This window comes from Salmo trutta, chromosome 29, assembly GCF_901001165.1.
Source record: "Salmo trutta chromosome 29, fSalTru1.1, whole genome shotgun sequence".
Classification (NCBI taxonomy): domain Eukaryota; kingdom Metazoa; phylum Chordata; class Actinopteri; order Salmoniformes; family Salmonidae; genus Salmo; species Salmo trutta.
This window is the reverse complement of record NC_042985.1, coordinates 43,323,872-43,338,878: the sequence shown is the minus strand read 5'-3', so window position 1 is coordinate 43,338,878 and position 15,007 is coordinate 43,323,872. Positions and strand designations below refer to the sequence as shown.

General features: G+C 43.7%; 1 long non-coding RNA gene and 1 pseudogene across 2 annotated transcripts; both read left to right on the top strand.

Moving 5' to 3' along the window:
- The window catches only part of LOC115167720 (uncharacterized), a 4,846-nt pseudogene extending 3,934 nt beyond the window's left edge, over window positions 1–912 (top strand).
- Window positions 913–961: 49 nt separating this feature from the next.
- LOC115167661 (uncharacterized) lies at window positions 962–5,247 on the top strand. 2 transcript variants are annotated; one of them, XR_003870522.1, is made up of 3 exons: window positions 962–1,067; window positions 1,332–1,505; window positions 5,208–5,247. It is a non-coding gene; the product is annotated as an uncharacterized LOC115167661 (long non-coding RNA). The 2 variants fall into 2 exon arrangements; XR_003870523.1 differs by lacking the exon at window positions 5,208–5,247 and adding an exon at window positions 3,241–4,513.
- The last annotated feature ends 9,760 nt before the right edge of the window (window positions 5,248–15,007 follow it).

The following is a 15,007-nucleotide window of genomic DNA, read 5'->3' as shown; positions in this document are numbered from 1 at the left end:
TACCACCGTCAATGGGGCCCCTCAGGGCCAGAGGATGCCCCAACACCCAGGCTACCCCGGGGCTCAGCAGGGACCCACTAGGCCGCAGCAGGGACTCAAATGCCCATACAACGCTGAGGTGAGTCTCCCTCTGCGAATGACTTCACATATTTTCTAATGCAAACCATTTGTAGACTGACAGCCATAAGTTGAAAATATACAGTGTGAATTATAATACTATGTTAACACCTACGTACATTTTATTTATTTTGTTAAGCTTGAGCTTTATATTGAGTTTAACGTAATGTAGTTGTATTTTGTTAGTGTCCAACTTCACCAACATGGGCCATTCTCTTATTATAGTCATTTCAGCAAGTAAACGTTAGTCTCTAATAAACACTGAGTATCAAATTTTGTGAGCTTAAGCTCAACTTCCTTATTTGGTGAGGTTTATCTTGGTAACGTTATAGCTTTCATTTGTTTGTATCCTCATCATACAGAAATATATTTGTGTGCCCAGTTTTGCTTTGAGGTCAACACATACAGTATCTCTGTTTCATTTTGCCCCCTCTGTGTCCCTCCCTCAGGGCTTTCCCGGGCAGCAGTATGGTCCAGTCATGGCTGACCCTACTCCTGGTCAGGGACCCTACCTTTGGCAGCCTATGCAGTACCACAGGGGCCTGGGGCCCCAGCACTCAGCCAACTCTCCCTCCTACCAAGGCCACAAGATGCCCATGCAGCAGGGAAACATAGGCCAGTACCCCTCAGGACCAGCCAACCCAGGACAGTGCTACAAGGTAACGCTACCTACGCTGTCTAGTGCCACTATCTGTCAAACCCCTATTCCTGTCTGTCTGTTACACAGCCTGGTGGGCTGTGCTGTTTTCACACCCTCCCTCCTATGTGTGTGTATGCCCCGGCTGGCTACTGTAATAATACCCAAACTAGAGTCCAGAGTACAAATCAGTGTTGTGCGATTTACCTTTCAGTCGGAGCAGTTCAATGGACAGGGCAACACACTAAATGCACTAGCGGCTGGGGGAGTCGGTGGAGTTTACAACACCTTCAACCAGACTGCAGTCAATGGGGTGAGACAGAGAGAGAGAACTCATTCCACCTTCATTATGTTTTTGTGTAACATGGTCCCAGATCAGTTTGTGCTGTCTTGCCAATGGCCGTAGGAGTTGGAAAGACGGCACAAACAGATTTGGGACCAGGCTTGTCTTTGTGTGTAGAGATGTAGACCTACGTTGCCTCTGAATGCCAAAATCTCAAAGCAAAACACATTGCTAGTATTTTTTGTCCTCCATGTACAGCAATCTAACCCTGCTCTCATTTTCTTTGTGTTCCAGCCAGGCAAGGTGATGCCTGGTTATCCAAGCTCTCTCCTTCTTGGAAACCCCACCCCTCCCATAACCCCGGGCAGTGTGATGCCCCCTACATGTCTCCTAGCCATGATGTCAAGCCCACTTTCCTGCCTGACATCAAGCCAAACACGAACTCCCTACCCCCACCACTCCCCACAGGTAAAGCCAAACATGACACACACCAGTGGTGTGTTTCCACCAAACTGACTTGTTGCAGATAAAAATCAGTGTGTGATGACGTAGTGCACACAAAATGTACCGTCTCACACCATTTTAATTCTTCTAATATTCAATGTGTTTCCATCACATTTTCAACTCTACCAATAGTTTTGTCACAAAATTTGTTGTGTTAAATACCAAATGTGCCTACTCTGGTCTTGGCACGTGCACTCTAGCCAACATCTCGCAGATACAGGGTAATGGCTAGAAGGGATCCAGCTTTTGTTGAATTAACGTCAGATTTGACTTTTTGTAGCAAGTTGGGAGAATTTATGCAGCAGGTTAGCAGAATTAACGTAGCAGGTTATAATAATTAGGTTAAGGTTAGGAAAATGGTTAGGGTTAGCTAAAATGCAAAAAAATCTACTTTTTAAGTGTATTTGACAAAAACTGAAGCCCTTATAGCCATGACTCAGATACAGTGCGGGTAAACTAGTCCACATGATGCGATTATGGATAAGAGCAAGAATGTTTTTTATTTTTCAAAACGGCAGTCTAGCATTGATTATTATTATACCAGAATAAGACCTTCGACATTTATTGGAAAGGAGCATCAAGCTCATACAATGCACTTTCACCACCCTGTGAAGTTCATCATCATTTATTTAATCTGTAGCCTAATGGCCTAAACAGCATTGTTTCCTGAGTCAAAGTGGGAGGACCACACACCATGTCATCACGTGACTCCAAGTTTATTTCAAATGATTGTTATGCAGGACCAAACCCAGAGTGGGCTCCCGAGTGGTGCAGTGGTCTAGGGCACTGCATCTCAGTGCAAGAGGTGTCACTGCAGTCCCTGGTTTGAATTCAGGCTGCATCACATCTGGCCATGATTGGTGACTACTTCATGAAACTGGTTGAGAGAATTCCGAAAGGGGTGCAAAGCGGTCATCATGCAAAGGGTGGCTACTTTTAAGAATCTCAAATATAAAATATTGTTTGATTTGTTTAACACTTTATTGGTTACTACATGATTCCATATGTGTTATTTCATAGTGTTGATGTCTTCACAAAGAAAAACCTTAATGAGTAGGTGTGTCCAAACTTTTGACTGGTACTGTATGTATATATATATATATATATATATATATATATATATATATATATATATATATATATATGTATATATATACAGTACCAGTCAACCGTTTTATATATATGGGGTAGTGTGTGTAGGCCAGTGACAAAAAAATCTAAATGTAATGCATTTTAAAATCAGGTTGTAACAACAACATTTTGAAAAAGTCAAGGGGTATGAACACTTTCTGAAGGCACTGTATGGCCTCCTCCTTGTCAGGCCTCTCACAGACAGGGGTCCTGGGATGGACAGCTTGCACAGCTTCCCCACATACGGCGTTGGAACAAGGGTGACCTCGTTGAGAGGGAGATTCAGGAGCCCGTCTGCGTAGCCTGTAATATTTTTGAAAAGGGACACTGTTAAATGGGTAGTCATTTTAATATGATGCTATCAATTCTTGATGTAGTGATCTACTCATTCCACATTGTGTTTTCTGGTGTTTTTTAAGTAGAAATTTTGAAATATGCAATATTTGGTCGTGCACTTTGTGAAACTTTTCAATGTTTGTATTTTTCATTTTTGTGTGCCTGAAATGCTTATTTGATGGAGATTAAGAATGAATAACTGATTTACAGTATGTTGGGTCTGTCTTCACAGGCATCACTGCATGTTCCACCTTCTTTGCCTTTGGAAAGCTGATTTTGTATCACAGCATTCCTGCTCGGTGGTTGCCTGGGAAGCTGTGCAGACCGCATAGATAGATGTTGAATTTTCTAAAATGTCTATCATTACAGCTTGATGATAGTGGAAAGACAAAACGAGATGGAAAGTGAAATAATAATTTTACACAGGGGCGTAATTTTTAGTTGTTGTTGGGGGGGGCATCTAAAGCACATTTCCTGCATTTCTACACAATCTAATATGACCCATGGACCTTCTAGCCATCTCTATTTAGAACAACAAAAAGTAAGTAAAAATGCCCACAGTCATCAAGCAAGGTAAGAGATTATGAAATATGTTTAAGACTGAATTAGATCAATGATAATTCAATAGTCAACACAACTTACTTCCCATCTTTTTTCTATGTCTCAAAGGAAAAATTTGGAAAACAAAAGTTGAATGAAAACACACATACACCTACACGCTAACACACAGAAACAGTACATCCACCATATAATGAATATAATAGGCGTAATAGTACTGTAGAGATCTTTTTACACAGTATAGCTAGGTCACCCCGTCCGGCCCCTAGGGGTCCCTGTAGCGCCTCAACCCAACACACCCCACTCAGATTTAGGATCTTAGTGAAACATTCATTAGTGGTTTCAGGTGTGTTTGGCCAAGGCCAGAGTGACAACAGTCCAGCAGACTCCCAGGACCAGGACTGAGCAGCCCAGCAGCTATGGATTTCCTCAGTAGATATCTCCCCTGACATGGGCATGTTTTCAGTACAGACTCTTTTTGTTGTACAGTATTCCATATAAGGCATCCAGACCTTATGAAAGTTGCACAGTATACCCTTAATCTTAAAGCAAATCTAGTGATACTGTACATAACTTGACATTTCTTCCATACACTGTGGGAGGATAACCAATGTTCCAATTAATGGCAATGCATTTCCTAGCCGCTATAAATGCTAGGTTACACAGTTTCTTCTGATAACAATCTCCTGTTTCAACATTGGTAAGCAAACAAAACAGGGAGAATGGAAAATCTGTAGACATGCTGAGATAAAAGAACATACTCTTTGCAAGAATTCAGTCAGCTTTCACAAGACCATAACATATGCAAATATGTCTCCTTTTGTGCTTTACACCTCCAGCAGAATAATACAATTTCAGAGTGCACAATATTCAGTTTCACTGTGTCACGTCCTGACCAGTAAAAGGGGTTATTTGTTATTATAGTTTGGTCAGGACGTGGCAGGGGGTATTTGTTTTATGTGGTTCGGGCTGGTTGTGTTAGTAGTTGGGTGTTTGATTTATTATTCTGGGTTTTGGGCACTGTTCTATGTTAATGTATTTCTATGTTTAGTCTAGTTATTTTGTATCTCTATGTTTAGTTAATTGGGGGTTGGACTCTCAATTGGAGGCAGGTGTTTTCTAGTTGCCTCTGATTGAGGGTCCTATAAATAAGTATGTTTGTGTTAGTATTTTGTGGGAGATTGTTCTTGTTTAGGTGTTTGCCTGACAAGACTGTCAAATTCGTTTTGTTTTTGTATATGTGTTTTCCTTCTTCACCAAATAAAAAGAAGATGAGTGTACATTTCCCGCTGCGTCTTGGTCTCTACCCTACGACACACTGGCATATAGTACATTCTATGGATGGTCTTAAACTGCAGTAATTTTGTCTCAGATTATATGAACATGACTGAGCATTCTAACATATCTGTATCCATTCATCATCATCATCAATAGCGTTTCCCAGGACTTCCTCACATTTTTGATTTACATGTTTTGTGTCATCGGGAAAAGCCTCTATCAACCCTTTATACAGTTTGGAAATGAAATTGACTTTAGAGGTTTGTCGGACTGCCCTATAATAGTTTCAATCTTCCAAGCTTCTTGCTTGTCCTGTGTTTGATGCACAGGGAGAATAAAGTGTTCACCTCTGTGCTGTTACAGACTGGTCTTCCCTGGCTGCCTGACTCTGATGAGACCCCTGTCACCATCTGATCCTGCTCAGATGAGGTATGACAATGAATTACCTTGGTGTACATTTATACATGATATCCATGAATAGAATCAATGGTTCAATAATTGAAATTACAATTATTTCCAGATCCCAAACTGTAGCCTACCCATCAACTCAAGATGGAACTTTGTATCCATTCACTAATTTTATATACTGCAAAATTCACCTGACATCCGCAGACTGGTCTTCCCTGGCTCTCTGACCCTGCATGGACACCTGTCACCATCTGATCCTGCTAAAACATAATGAGCATAGCGTACTGACTGTGCATCATGACAGTGAAGCCTGTGGAGCTGTTGATACCATGTCAGTGTGAAAAGTAGGGAATTAGCTATGGTAACTGACAGATCAATAACGTTACATTGCTATACTGACTAATAAAAACATTGCGCTGAAAAAATATCAGAAGATTGGTCTTCAATCGGTTGGTAACTGGTTTCATCATTTGATTCAGGTATAGTGTGAATGAACAAAAATAATAGCTAAAGATATTGAGCTAGCTAGCTAGCTAATGTTAGCCAACTTTTGGCAAGCTATAGCTAATGGTACATCATCAAATTACTTCTGTTGAAATGGGACAAAACAAAGGCTACAAAACATTTCCATACAAACAACAGCTGTTAGATACTGCTACCTGAGATAGCTAGAGGCTATCACAGACCCACTCCAAAAGGCTTTCGGAGCCATCATCGACTCAGTGGGTTTTGTCCAACATGTCTCTGGACCTACTCACTGCCACAGTCATACTCTGGACCTAGTTTTGTCCCATGGAATAAATGTTGTGGATCTTAATGTTTTTCCTCATAATCCTGGATTATCGGACCACCATTTTATTGCGTTTGCAATTGCAACAAATAATCTGCTCAGACCCCAACCAAGGAGCATTAAAAGTCGTGCTATAAATTCTCAGACAACCCAAAGATTCCTTGATGCCCTTCCAGACTCCCTCTGCCTACCCAAGGACGTCAGAGGACAAAAATCAGTTAACCACCGAACCGAGGAACTCAATTTAACCTTGCGCAACACCCTAGATGCAGTTGCACCCCTAAAAACTAAAAACATCTGTCATAAGAAACTAGCTCCCTGGTATACAGAAAATACACGAGCTCTGAAGCAAGCTTCCAGAAAATTGGAACGGAAATGGCGCCACACCAAACTGGAAGTCTTCCGACTAGCTTGGAAAGACAGTACCGTGCAGTATCGAAGAGCCCTCACTGCTGCTCGATCATCCTATTTTTCCAACTTAATTGAGGAAAATAAGAACAATCCGAAATTTATTTTTGATACTGTCGCAAAGCTAACTAAAAAGCAGCATTCGCAAATGGAGGATGGCTTTCACTTCAGCAGTAATAAATGTGTGAACTTCTTTGAGGAAAAGATCATGATCATTAGAAAGCAAATTACGGACTCCTCTTTAAATCTGCGTATTCCTCCAAAGCTCCATTGTCCTGAGTCTGCACAACTCTGCCAGGACTTATGATCAAGGGAGATACTAAAGTGTTTTAGTACTATATCTCTTGACACAATGATGAAAATAATCATGGCCTCTAAACCCTCAAGCTGCATACTGGACCCTATTCCAACTAAACTACTGAAAGAGCTGCTTCCTGTGCTCGGCCCTCCTATGTTGAACATAATAAACGGCTCTCTATCCACCGGATGTGTACCAAGCTCACTAAAAGTGGCAGTAATAAAGCCTATCTTGAAAAAGCCGAATCTTGACCCAGAAATTATAAAAAACTATCGGCCTATATCGAATCTTCCATTCCTCTCAAAAATTTTAGAAAAAGCTGTTGCGCAGCAACTCACTGCCTTCCTGAAGACAAACGTATACGAAACGCTTCAGTCTGGTTTTAGACCCCATCATAGCACTGAGACTGCACTTGTGAAGGTGGTAAATGACCTTTTAATGACATCAGACCGAGGCTCTGCATCTGTCCTCGTGCTCCTAGATCTTAGTGCTGCTTTTGATACCATCGACCACCACATTCTTTTGGAGAGATTGGAAACCCAAATTGGTCTACATGGACAAGTTCTGGCCTGGTTTAGATCTTATCTGTCGGAAAGCTTGTCTCTGTGAATGGTTTGTCCTCTGACAAATCAATTGTAAATTTCGGTGTTCCTCAAGGTTCTGTTTTAGGACCACTATTGTTTTCACTATATATTTTACCTCTTGGGGATGTCATTCGAAAACATAATATTAAATTTCACTGCTATGCGGACGACACACAGCTGTACATTTCAATGAAACATGGTGAAGCCCCAAAACTGCCCTCGCTAGAAGCCTGTGTTTCAGACATAAAGAAGTGGATGGCTGCAAACGTTCTACTTTTAAACTCGGACAAAACAGAGATGCTTGTTCTAGGTCCCAAGAAACAAAGAGATCTTCTGTTGAATCTGACAATTAATCTGGATGGTTGTACAGTCGTCTCAAATAAAACTGTGAAGGACCTCGGCGTTACTCTGGACCCTGATCTCTCTTTTGAAGAACATATCAAGACTGTTTCAAGGACAGCTTTTTTCCATCTACGTAACATTGCAAAGATCAGAAACTTTCCGTCCAAAAATGATGCAGAAAAATGTATCCATGCTTTTGTTACTTCTAGGCTGGACTACTGCAATGCTCTACTTTCCGGCTACCCGGATAAAGCACTAAACAAACTTCAGTTAGTGCTAAATACGGCTGCTAGAATCCTGACTAGAACCAAAAAATTTGATCATATTACTCCAGTGCTAGCCTCCCTACACTGGCTTCCTGTTAAGGCAAGGGCTGATTTCAAGGTTTTACTGCTAACCTACAAAGCATTACATGGGCTTGCTCCTACCTATCTTTCCGATTTGGTCCTGCCGTGCATACCTACACGTACGCTACGGTCACAAGACGCAGGCCTCCTAATTGTCCCTAGAATTTCTAAGCAAACGGCTGGAGGTAGGGCTTTCTCCTATAGAGCTCCATTTTTATGGAATGGTCTGCCTACCCATGTGAGAGACGCAGACTCAGTCTCAACCTTTAAGTCTTTACTGAATACTTATCTCTTGGTATGATTAAGTATAGTCTGGCCCAGGAGTGTGAAGGTGAACGGAAAGGCTGGAGCAACGAACCGCCCTTGCTGTCTCTGCCTTGCCGGTTCCCCTCTCTCCACTGGGATTCTCTGTCTCTAACCCTGTTACAGGGGCTGAGTCACTGGCTTACTGGTGTTCTTCCATGCCGTCCATAGGAGGGGTGCGTCACTTGAGTGGGTTGAGTCACTGACGTGGTCTTCCTGTCTGGGTTGGCGCCCCCCCCCCTTGGGTTGTGCCATGGCGGAGATCTTTGTGGGCTATACTCGGCCTTGTCTTAGGACGGTAAGTTGGTGGTTGGAGACATCCCTCTAGTGGTGTGGGGGCTGTGCTTTGGCAAAGTGGGTGGGGTTATATCCTGCCTGTTTGGCCCTGTCCGGGGGTATCATCGGATGGGGCCACTCCTGTCTCAGCCTCCAGTATTTATGCTGCAGTAGTTTATGTGTCGGGGGGCTAGGGTCAGTCTGTTACATCTGGAGTATTTCTCTTGCCTTATCCGGTGTCCTGTGTGAATTTAAATATGCTCTCTCTAATTCTCTCTTTCTTTCTCTCTTTCTTTCTTTCTCTCGGAGGACCTGAGCCCTAGGACCATGCCTCAGGACTACCTGGCATGATGACTCCTTGCTGTCCCCAGTCCACCTGGCCATGCTGCTGCTCCAGTTTCAACTGTTCTGCCTGCGGCTATGGAACCCTGACCTGTTCACCGGACGTGCTTGTTGCACCCTCGACAACTACTATGATTATTATTATTTGACCATGCTGGTCATTTATGAACATTTTAACATCTTGACCATGTTCTGTTATAATATCCACCCGGCACAGCCAGAAGAGGACTGGCCACCCCTCATAGCCTGGTTCCTCTCTAGGTTTCTTCCTAGGTTTTTGGCCTTTCTAGGGAGTTTTTCCTAGGGAGTTTTTCCTAGCCACCGTGCTTCTTTCACATGCATTGCTTGCTGTTTGGGGTTTTAGGCTGGGTTTCAGTACAGCACTTTGAGATATCAGCAGATGTACGAAGGGCTATATAAATAAATTTGATTTGATTTAGAGCTGAACTGGCTGTGGTAGCTGCTAGCTAGCTAACTAGCTGCTAGTAGTTCATTCACTTCAGTCGAGAGGTGATGAAACATTGGCTCACGTAATATGTGAGCTACTACTAGCTCAGCACTGGGAATACATACTTTTTTCTGTCAAACAGCAGTTACCTTGCCAGCTAGATCAGTCAACTAATGAGTAGCCAGTTTCTGCTCTGCTTGCTTTTACAACTGGGAGAAAAAGCGCAACACAGATAGCAGCTGCCTCTGTTCATCTATCCCATGCTAGTCCTATATGCCAGCCTTTCAGAAACTTTGCCTTCACACACCCTATCAACACACTCTGTGGTGTCCATGCACCACAATCTAAATTTTCTGTGACTTACGTTCTCTCCCTGCAGTAAATCAAATCAAATCAAAGTTTATTTGTCATGTGCAGTGAAATGCTTACTTACAGGCCCAAACCAACAGTGCAATTTTTAAGTAAAAAATAGGTATTAGGTGAACAATAGATAAGTAAAGAAATATAAAACAACAGTAAAAACACAGTGAAAAATAACAGTAGCTTGGCTATACACAGAAGCGAGGCTATAAAAGTAGCGAGGCTATATACAGGCACCGGTTAGTCGGGCTAAGAGGTAGTATGTACTTGTAGGTATGGTTAAAGTGACTATGCATATATGATAAACAGAGAGTAGCAGTAGCGTAAAAGAGGGGTTGGCGGATGGTGGGTGGTGGACACAATGCAGATTGACCGGGTAGCCAATGTGCGGGGGCACCGGTTAGTGGGGCTAATGAGGTCGTATGTAAATTACTGTATAGTTAAAGTGTCTATGCATACAGTGAGGGAAAAAAGTAATTGATCCCCTGCTGATTTTGTACGTTTGGCCACTGACAAAGAAATGATCAGTCTATAATTTTAATGGTAGGTTTATTTGAACAGAATAACAAAAAAAAATCCAGAAAAACGCATGTCAAAAATGTAATTAAATTATTTGCATTTTAATGAGGGAAATAAGTATTTGACCCCTCTGCAAAACATGACTTAGTACTTGGTGGCAAAACCCTTGTTGGCAATCACAGAGGTCAGACGTTTCTGGTAGTTGGCCACCAGGTTTGCACACATCTCAGGAGGGATTTTGTCCCGCTCCTCTTTGCAGATCTTCTCCAAGTCATTAAGGTTTCGAGGCTGACGTTTGGCAACTCGAACCTTCAGCTCCCTCCACAGATTTTCTATGGGATTAAGGTCTGGAGACTGGCTAGGCCACTCCAGGACCTTAATGTGCTTCTTCTTGAGCCACTCCTTTGTTGCCTTGGCCGTGTGTTTTGGGACATTGTCATGCTGGAATACCCATCCATGACCCATTTTCAATGCCCTGGCTGAGGGAAGGAGGTTCTCACTCAAGATTTGATGGTATATGGCCCCGTCCATCGTCCCTTTGATGCAGTGAAGTTGTCCTGTCCCCTTAGCAGAAAAACACCCCCAAAGCATAATGTTTCCACCTCCATGTTTGACTGTGGGGAGGATGTTCTTGGGGTCATAGGCAGCATTCCTCCTCCTCCAAACACGGCGAGTTGAGTTGATGCCAAAGAGCTCCATTTTGGTCTCATCTGACGACAACACTTTCAACCAGTTGTCCTCTGAATCATTCAGATGTTCATTGGCAAACTTTTGACAGGCATGTATATGTGCTTTCTTGAGCAGGGGGACCTTGCGGGCGCTGCAGGATTTCAGTCCTTTACGGCATAGTGTGTTACCAATTGTTTTCTTGGTGACTATGGTCCCAGCTGCATTGAGATCATTGACAAGATCCTCCCGTATAGTTCTAGGCTGATTCCTCACCGTTCTCATGATCATTGCAACTCCACGAGGTGAGATTTTCCATAGAGCCCCAGGCCGAGGGAGATTGACAGTTCTTTTGTGTTTCTTCAATTTGCGAATAATCGCACCAACTGTTGTCACCTTCTCACCAAGCTGCTTGGCGATGGTCTTGTAGCCCATTCCAGCCTTGTGTAGGTCTACAATCTTGTCCCTGACAACCTTGGAGAGCTCTTTGGTCTTGGCAATGGTGGAGAATTTGGAATCTGATTGATTCATTGCTTCTGTGGACAGGTGTCTTTTATACAGGTAACAAGCTGAGATTAGGAGCACTCCCTTTAAGAGTGTGCTCCTGATCTTAGCTCGTTACCTGTATAAAAGACAACTGGGAGCCAGAAATCTTTCTGATTGAGAGGGGGTCAAATACTTATTTCCCTCATTAAAATGCAAATCAATTTATAACATTTTTGACATGCGTTTTTCAGGATTTTTTTGTTGTTATTCTGTCTCTCACTGTTCAAATAAACCTACCATTAAAATGATTGACTCATCATTTCTTTGTCAGTGGGCAAACATACAAAATCAGCAGGGGATCAAATACTTTTTTCCATCACTGTATATGATAAACAGAGAGTAGCAGCAGAGTAGAAGAGGGGTTGGGGGCACACAATGCAAATAGTCCGGGTAGCCATTTGATTACCTGTTCAGGAGTCTTATAGCCTGGGGGTAAAAGCTGTTGAGAAGCCTTTTGGTCCTAGACTTGGCGCTCCGGTACCGCTTGCCATGCGATAGTAGAGAGAACAGGGTATGACTAGGGTGGCTGGGGTTTTTGACCATTTTTAGGGCCTTCCTCTGACACCGCCTGGTGTAGAGGCCCTGGATGGCAGGCAACTTAGCCCCAGTTATGCACTGGGCCGTACGCACTACCCTCTGCAGTGCCTTGCGGTCAGAGACCGAGCAGTTGCCGTATCAGGCAGTGATGCAACCAGTCAGGATGCTCTCAACATTGCAGCTGTAGAACCTTTTGAGGATCTGAGGACCCATGCCCAATTTTTTTGTTTCTTGAGGGGGAATAGGCTTTGTCGTGCCCTGTTCACGACTGTCTTGGTGTGTTTGGACCATTCTAGTTTCTTGGTGATGTGGACACCAATGAACTTGAAGCTCTCAACCTGCTCCACTACAGCCCCATCAATGAGAATGGGGGCGTGCTCGGTCCTCCTTTTCCTGTAGTCCACAATCATCTCCTTAGTCTTGGTTACGTTGAGGGATAGGTTGTTATTCTTGCACCACCCGGCCAGGTCTCTGACCTCCTCCCTATAGGCTGTCTCGTCATTGTCGGTGATCAGGCCTACCACTGTTGTGTCATCTGCAAACTTAATGATGGTGTTGAAGTCATGCCTAGCCACACAGTCGTGGGTGAACAGGGAGTACAGGAGGGGACTGAGCATGCACCCCCGAGGGGCTCCAGTGTTAAGGATCAGCGTGGCAGATGTGTTGCTACCTACCCTCACCACCTGGTGGCGGCCCGTCAGGAAGTCCAGGATCCAGTTGCAGAGGGAAGTGTTTAGTCCCAGGGTCCTTAGCTTAGTGATGAGCTTTGAGAGTACTATGGTGTTGAACGCTGAGCTGCAGTGATTGAATAGCATTCTCATGTAGGTGTTCCTTTTGTCCAGGTGGGAAAGGGCAATGTTGAGTGCAATAGAGATTGCATCATCTGTGGATCTGTTTGATGCGGTATGCAAATTGGAATGGGTCTAGGGTTTCTGGGATAATGGTGTTGATGTGAGCCATGACCAGCCTTTCAAAGCGAGTGCTAAAGGTCTGTTGTCATTTAGGCAGGTTGCCTTAGTGTTCTTGGGCACATGGACTATGGTGGTCTGCTTGAAACATGTTGGTATTACAGACTCAATCAGGGACATGTTGAAAATGTCAGTGAAGACAGCTGCCAGTTGGTCAGCACATGCCCGGTGCAGACGTCCTGGTAATCCGTCTGGCCCCGCGGCCATGTGAATGTTGACCTGTTTAAAGGTCTTACTCACGTCGGCTACAGAGAGCGAGATCACACAGTCATCCGGAACAGCTGATGCTGTCATGCATGCCTCAGTGTTGCTTGCCTCGAAGCGAGCATAGAAGTGATTTAGCTCGTCTGGTAGGTTTGTGTCACTAGGCAGCTCACGGCTGTGCTTCCCTTTGTAGTCGGTAATAGTTTGCAAGCCCAGCCACATAAGATGAGCGTCGGAGCCTGTGTAGTACGATTCCATCTTAGCCCAGATTTGGTGCTTTGCCTGTTTGATGGTTCGTCGGAGGGCATAGCGGGATTTCTCATAAGCTTCCGGGTTAGATCCTGTACCTTGAAAGCGGCAGCTCTACCTTTTAGCTCAGTGCGAATGTTGCCTGTAATCCATGGTCTCTGGTTGGGGTATGTACGTACAGTCACTGTGGGGACGACGTCCTCGATGCACTTATTGATAAAGCCAGTGACTGATGTGGTGTATTCCTCAATTCAATCTGAAGAATCCCGGAACATGTTCCAGTCTGTGATAACAAAACAGTCCTGTAAATTTAGCATCTGCTTCATCTGACCACATTTCAATAGACGAGTCAATGGTGCTTGTGATTTAATTTTTACTTGTAAGCAGGAATCAGGAGGATAGAATTGTCGTCAAATGGAGGGCGAGGGAGAGCTTTGTTCGCGTTTCTGTGTGTGCAGTACAGGTGATCTAGAATTTCTTTCCCTCTGTTTGCGCATTTTTATGTTTTTATTTTATTTTTTATTTCACCTTTATTTAACCAGGTAGGCAGGTTGAGAACAAGTTCTCATGTACAATTGCGACCTGGCCAAGATAAAGCAAAGCAGTTCGACAACATACAACAACACAGAGTTACACATGGAGTAAAACAAACATACAGTCAATAATACAGTAGAAAAATAAGTCTATATACAATGTGCGCAAATAAGGTGAAATAAGGGAGGTAAAGGCAAAAAAAGGCCATGGTGGCGAAGTAAATACAATATAGCAAGTAAAACACTGGAATGGTAGATTTGTAGTGGAAGAAAGTGCAAAGTAGAAATATCAAATCAAATCAAATCAAATCAAATTTATTTATATAGCCCTTCGTACATCAGCTGAAATCTCAAAGTGCTGTACAGAAACCCAGCCTAAAACCCCAAACAGCAAGCAATGCATGTGAAAGAAGCACGGTGGCTGGGAAAAACTCCCTAGGAAAAACTCCTGAGAAAGGCCAAAAACCTAGGAAGAAACCTAGAGAGGAACCAGGCTATGAGGGGTGGCCAGTCCTCTTCTGGCTGTGCCGGGTGGATATTATAACAGAACATGGTCAAGATGTTAAAATGTTCGTAAATGACCAGCATGGTCAAATAATAATAATCATAGTAATTGTCGAGGGTGCAACAAGCACGTCCGGTGAACAGGTCAGGGTTCCGTAGCCGCAGGCAGAACAGTTGAAACTGGAGCAGCAGCATGGCCAGGTGGACTGGGGTCAGCAAGGAGTCATCATGCCAGGTAGTCCTAGGGCTCAGGTCCTCCGAGAGAAAGAAAGAAAGAAAGAAAGAAAGAAAGAGAGAATTAGAGAGAGCATATTTACATTCACACAGGACACTGGATAAGACAAGAGAATACTCCAGATGTAACAGACTGACCCTAGCCCCCCGACACATAAACTACTGCAGCATAAATACTGGAGGCTGAGACAGGAGGGATCAGAAGACACTGTGGCCCCATCCGATGATACCCCCGGACAGGGCCAAACAGGCAGGATATAACCCCACCCACTTTGCCAAAGCACAGCCCCCACACCA